The sequence below is a fragment of the Nicotiana tabacum genome, chromosome 20 (genome assembly GCF_000715075.1).
Source record: "Nicotiana tabacum cultivar K326 chromosome 20, ASM71507v2, whole genome shotgun sequence".
Lineage (NCBI taxonomy): Eukaryota > Viridiplantae > Streptophyta > Magnoliopsida > Solanales > Solanaceae > Nicotiana > Nicotiana tabacum.
In genome coordinates, this window is record NC_134099.1 from 81,627,887 (window position 1) to 81,633,125 (window position 5,239).

At 36.8% G+C, this 5,239-nt stretch overlaps 1 long non-coding RNA gene across 1 annotated transcript; it reads left to right on the forward strand.

Annotated features, from left to right (window-relative positions):
* Positions 1-270: 270 nt before the first annotated feature.
* On the forward strand, positions 271-1,640 carry LOC142174942 (uncharacterized). Its single transcript, XR_012704090.1, has 4 exons — positions 271-403; positions 690-760; positions 851-1,197; positions 1,415-1,640. It is a non-coding gene; the product is annotated as an uncharacterized LOC142174942 (long non-coding RNA).
* Positions 1,641-5,239: the final 3,599 nt, after the last annotated feature.

Genomic DNA, 5,239 nt, shown 5'->3' on the forward strand with positions numbered 1-5,239 from the left:
GTTTGACTCCCTCTAATTTAAGGACGACTTATCCATAAATTGATGTAAAGGAAGAAGAATTAACCGGAAATTCTGATCAACCTATTTGAGTTATTTTCATTTAGTCCTTTATTTGCATGAAGGTGACAGTGATGCTTTAAGAATCGGAAAAATGCTGTCAGCGGATTGGCTATTCGGATTAGTATCTTATCTTCTCTTCTCTAACTAGATGTGTCATTCTCAGGACAAAAAGAAAAGAAAAGGAAGATTGAAAACCAAGAAAATCGTTGTGACTCAAATATATTGCCATTCAGTTGGAGATGGAAAATCGAAGCTCACTTGCAAGTCCTAAGGAGATCAATTAGAGTGCTATGTCATCGGATACTTAATTACTTACATTATTATATGGAGTGGTGTTGCCAAGGTTTTCTTTGCACAATAATCTTTGTGTTACACTACTCCTTTTGTTCTAATTTAAAATACTTGTATACATTGTAGCTAATATAGAATTTGATAATGTAATAGCCTGGCTGCTAAAAATGGCTGCTTTATGCAAGCCTGATGATATGGTTGCTATAACTTTATTGGTGTATGTTGTAGGCTTAGACTAAACAAATAAATAAACGAGTTCTATCTTTAGATTAGATGGGTCACTCAATTTTTTGTTGTTGGTCTCATAACTACTCATTGGTACGATATTTTGTATGCAGCAACGAAATGGAGTGACTTTTGAGGTGATGGTGAAGGGAAAACAAGATGGAAAAGTAGCTTCTGCAGGAAAGCAAGTGACTGACTCTATTGATAATTAAGATAGATGTGGTGCAAGCATAATACTAGTAATCACTACTGAGTTATCCTTTCTTTTGTCCAGGTCAAAATTTATTTCACTGCCAAATTAAGAGGTACATGATGCGTCGTTGGCTCTAACATTGGTGAAGCTCCCAATAAATTCCGTCTAGGTCTCTCTCTGTATCGTTCTCTCCCTCTCTCTCTCTCTCACACACACACACACTCACTCACTCACTCACTGCTCTTTTAGTTGTCTGGACAAATGGATGAGGAGTATATATATTTTAGGTGGATTTTCTTAGTTACTGTGATTTTCAAGAAAGTTTTATTCACTCCTTTCCCCATACAAGTTGTGCCTCTTCATATTTACTTGTTGTCTCTGATCAGGTGACAAGAACATGGTAAGGGGATTGAACATTGGCATTGAAGGTAATCATTTTTATGGACTGAAACTGTATACACTAATGATTCTATAAGGTACATCTACCATCTAAACCTGTTCAACAGCTTGGGGAATAGAATATACTATTAGTTTGTACCATGACTTTTTTACATGCTTGTAATTTAGAATAAAAAGTTCTCTTTTGCATGCACCAGGACTAATTTTGTTATTCCTTGTTGCTTATTGTTTTGTTTAATTTTGTAGGCTCAAAAGTATGTCCCATCACCTGACAGCCCAAAAAGGATCAACAATTGGAAGTAACACCGTATATTCATGCGAGTGCTTGCTGAACATTTTTTTAGGATTTGTTCTAGTTATTTCCCTTTTTATTGTGTGGATGTAAAGTACTACGCGAAATTTTAATACATTTTATGATATAATTTTGAGGTGCTTAAGTTATTTATATACAATGAATTGTTTAATTATTAAACATTTCTTTTATGTTCGTCTCGGTTGTCGAATTGTGAACATTGAACAAACTTTGATAAATTAGGCAGGGTATCGAACTAGAATGAAAAGAAATCTAGAAGAAAATAAGCAGGAAATGAAAGAGATTGTGGAATTACCATTTTAGACAATATAAATATTGGCTTAATGTATAATTCTGGCGGCTATTAACAGCCGCAATTTGCAAGAATGAACCGCTATTTTATCACTTCTACAATTATGGCGGTTTATAGAAAACTACCGCAATAACTTTTTGGCAAATGTAAATGTGGCGTTGTTTGAAACCGCCATTAATGTGCATAATGGCGGTTCTAAACCGCCGCAATATACAGATTTTTTTGTAGTGATATACCCACCGACAGAGCGACACCACCACCACAAGAAGTACCAGAATGCTATGAAACGCGCAACAAGCAAGAGGTCAAAGAGGAATGGAAAACGGTAACCTTCCCGAGGAGAAGGAAACCAATTCAATTGCTCATGTAAGAGCAAAGTAAAGTGACGAGAACTGCTAACTACACTGAAGAATCAACACAAAAAATTTAGGTAAAAGTGTTTGATGTTAATTCTAGTAAGTTCCCGGGAACTAAAACGTTTAAATATAGTACTAAGAATCATGCTAATAAGGCGAATAACCATTAATGGCCTATTAATTTATCTAACCAACAAAAATCCAACACCTCTTCCCTGCAAGCCCATTCCACACAGGAACAACCTTAGTCCAATGCAACAAGGAAAGCGGGACCGGAGCAAGAGGAAACAAATACGGGTACCAATGCATGCCCTACCCAAACCCAAAACACAAATAGTGCGGCCCCTATCACAAAAAAAGATCTGATTTAGGCCTGACAATCCAGATTGGTTTGGGCCATCAGCTGCCCATATCGCCCACTATCGAGGACCATCCCCAATTGGTAAATGCCCACCAAAATGATACACCAAATACCTACTCGACCCCTGATCATCTCATACTAGAGCAACCTACTGAAATAACCTCACTACAATCTATGGATACTCAAGTACATCACCTGAGAAATCACCCAATCTTAGGAGATATGACAACTTTCGTCCACTCAAATGGATACACAATTAATTTTAAATCTCGTATTAGATGCAAATCCCAAAGATCAGCAGACCGAAAATGATTTGACAAGGACCATTAAACTCTATATTATGCATCCACAGCCTAATCCAATCTCCGCTTTTACCCAAAGAGGCAAATCAAAAAACCCCAAATGGAACACCAATAGATACAACCTATCCTCGTAACCCACACCCCACTGCCGCTGGACCACACACCTGTATCTTGGCTAGAACTAGCTTTGTAAGACCAGGGTCTAGCTTACAATTTCCTCTTAGGGAATCTACCGGTTACCCTAATCATCCAGAACCCAGCGCATCTGACAAGGGTGACCATGGAGGCTCTGAACAAGGCCTTGGCAAACTTTGGTACGCATATATGGAAATCAATGATCCTCACAAGCAACATCAGTAGCATGCACACCAACTTGGACCTACTGATGGTCAACAACCTATTGCACCAAACATTCAATCAATCCCATTCTTCCCAGACCCAGCAGCAGAGGACCTAGTGGCAATGCCTCAATTTGTGGTCTTGGAACCACCACTCCAATAAGTGCCTTCGTCTTCAACTCCAGTAGAGAAGGGGCAGGCCCCACCACTAGGGAATATAACAAGGGACATCAACAGAGCACTGAAACTACTCAAGGGGAAACCAACCAAGGAAGTGGAGATGACAAAGGATGACTATGGACCACTGCAGTGTGGAGTACAGCGAGATACTTGTCCTGTTGTGCCCCAGAGCCCTATCCAAGTATGAAATAAGATTGGGATCCCACCAAAATCAGGTTGTGCTCAAGACACTGCTAACTCTGACCCCTGTACTAAGTATGAAGAACCCAGGGAAAAAGAAAGTTGTGATGCCTACTTAGGGGAAAGAGAAGGCACAAAAGATGGACTCCTCACCCAACCCCACCCCTCTAATGAATTATGTTGATACCCAATTTTGTCCTCATATTTTTATATATATATACTCTTAAAATATTATTTTGCATCATTACTTAATTTACAAGATTTATACAAGTATTTTCTATAATTTTTCATAATTATGTGAAGCTTTTAAATTGATTTCTTGCATTTAAATATTGATTAATTACCCTTTAAATTATTTTGTGATGACTTCACCATTAAAATTTATTATTTGTATCCACATATATGCTTTATACTATTAACTATTTTACTTTGTTTCATATAATTATATTTGTATTTTAGAGATAATTTACATAATTTTGTAATAATAGCCTATATTCTGTACATAATTGATATTATTATATTATTAGCACTTATTACATTTTTGTATTATTAATCTATCACTTTCAATTATTTTACTGCATAAATAATATTTTTATTATTTATTAATCACTTTCTATAAATTATTTTAAATAATTTTTGCATATTTAATTTTATAGCCAATTTCAAGCCAATTTCTGGATCCAAATACCAGCTCAGACCTCAAAAAATCATAGCCCAATACCCCAGCCCAAACCAGCCTAGCCCTCTAATTCTAACCTAGTCAGGACCCGTCTCCATGACCCACCCCATTCTTCTTTTAATCTTGGCCTCCCATAAACCATCCGCCCTTTTTAATTATATCCGCCCAAACCCTAGCCTCATTTTTTAGAGATAGCCGCCCCTAAATCCTCTCTACTCTCTTCTTCTCCTCTCAAACCCTAACAATCGCCTCATCAATCTTCCCCAATCCCATTTCTAATATGGAATCTCCCCATGATTTTCCTTCCACATATGCTCGATCTCTCTATTATTTATATGGTATTGGTATCACATAATACTTGTCTATCTTTGGCAAGTATACGGTTCTAAATCAAGCAACCATCTTCGGACCTTCGAGATTTAGACGATATTTTGTCTATATACACATACTACCAAGCCCTATGGGTCCGATTCAGTGAAATTTTTACTATTTTTGCTCTTTATTTTAAACTAGGGTTTGCTGAATTTCCCCTAAATTGATTCTAATTGATTTTGCATGCTATATTTTCCTTATTTGTTTTTAATCGACTGTTTTTCCTTGTTTGGGTACTTGATTTTGATGTAAAGAATATTGCATGCAAAATCATGTTAAAGTTGACATGCAATTTCCAATTTCCCCTTTGGAGAGACTCTAATCACTAAAAACTACTACTGTTCTCTTATTCTTTCTTGTCTTATACTATTCTGAGGCTCCATCTTTTGACCGGCGGAAAGCCAAGGCTACCAGAATTAAATTCTCGAACCTTTCTCAGTGTGAGCATTGCCCGGGGTTCATTTGAAACCCTTGGGAACTCTGACGCACTGAGATTTATGGGTTTTACTGTTCGTTTTGGTATTAACACTGAAGTGTTGCTGAAATTACTCCTCTTGTTTGCTTGTTCTTCTATAACTGGTAATGTATATATGACTCTTGCAATTTCATTTCTTTCCGTTTGTATTCCTGTTCTGCACATCTATGTCTCTAAGAATTTGTATGAATCAACATGTCATTATATGTTTTGAAGCTTTTCT